A 1,530-nucleotide genomic window follows, 5' to 3' on the forward strand; every position below is an offset into this window, starting at 1 on the left:
GCACGAATATTTTATAATTTCGAATCGAAACCGCGCATTCTATGGAAGCGACGGTGCTGTTCCTAGCGGATGGAATGCAAATTTATGCGATCGTTACACTGAGCAACTCGCGCAGTTTACATTGAGTGCCGTACCCATGATATACGACGGAATAATAATGAGACCAATCATGCTGTACAAAGCATCTCGAGTTTTGACAAATTGTAACCTGGAAATTATGGGTAAGTAATAGAGATTTAATTATAATCATTAAGAGATATAAAATGTGCTCATTGAATAATGTGACAGTATAATATTAGGTAATATATTGTTGTGGTTGTCAAGCACTGGCACTCACCCGCACACTTCTCGCGGGATAAAAGGAGATAGCAAATTACAGTGCTCATGTCCCCTTGTGAGCACTGTTTAAACGGTTTAAACGCAGTATTGGGATCTGAAATCTTGAGGGCACCAGTAGCGGCAAAAGCAATATGGCCGGCGACAGTAGGTAGACGTCTCATAAGACTCATGTAAAAACATTGAAAATTAGTCTTAAGCCTTGAAAATTAAAATAACAATAGCTCCAATTTGTGATTTCACCAAATCTACACCGGCATGTAGAAACTTCGTAGAAGGGGAACGAATTTTACATGCAGGACACCTTCTATTTCGGGAAAAGGAGGTGGAAAATGAAACTTCAGTTTCTTTTATTGCATTTTGTTTGCAAACTTCGAATTTAAAAACTCTTGTTCTCTAAATAATAAATTATTAAAAATTTTTTTTAATCTCACTCCCAATGGAGTGAAGATGGAGTAAGATCTTTTTTTCAAGAAATAATTTTAATTTATAAATAATAAATTCTTTAATTTTTTCCCCTCATGAACATTTAAAATGTAATATTAACTATCGAAATTTCAATGCAAAATTTAATGTATATCAACTTGAAATGAAAAATATTTTCAATTTATCAGCAGTAACTTTCTTTAGATTTGAGGTTATGTTGATATATTTGTACCTAAAATAATTTTTTATTTAGAACAGTATTTGATTGATAAAGTTTAATTTAATTTATTTGTAAATTTATTTATCACTTTTTATTTTTTTCCCGGTTTCACTGTAAAAAAATACTGTAATACCTTTAGAAAAATTATTTTCGTATATTCGCCTATACTTCCCGTCAAAATTTACCTACGCTCAGGGCTTTCCGATTCCGTCACCAGGTAGCGTATTCGAGTATTTCAGATCCCAATATTAAAAACTTCCAAGTGGTAGTACCAAAAATGTCCGGCAGATGGTGCCAGTTCTGCCTCTACACAGTTTAACATTAGCTGTTGTGGAATAATAATATAAATAACTAAAATTATTCTCTTTTTTAACTATAAAATAAATGTTAAATCTATTACAATAGATTCATAGACTTTCAATAATAATTTTTATGAAAAAATCTAGGGAAACAGTGTTAGCGATAGAGAGAATAGCTTAAAATACATATAGTTTTCCACACATTATGAAAGTACTATAAAAATTAATTTATTAACTATTAATAATAAT

The sequence above is a fragment of the Belonocnema kinseyi genome, chromosome 2 (assembly GCF_010883055.1).
Source record: "Belonocnema kinseyi isolate 2016_QV_RU_SX_M_011 chromosome 2, B_treatae_v1, whole genome shotgun sequence".
In the NCBI taxonomy this organism is placed as follows: Eukaryota; Metazoa; Arthropoda; class Insecta; order Hymenoptera; family Cynipidae; genus Belonocnema; species Belonocnema kinseyi.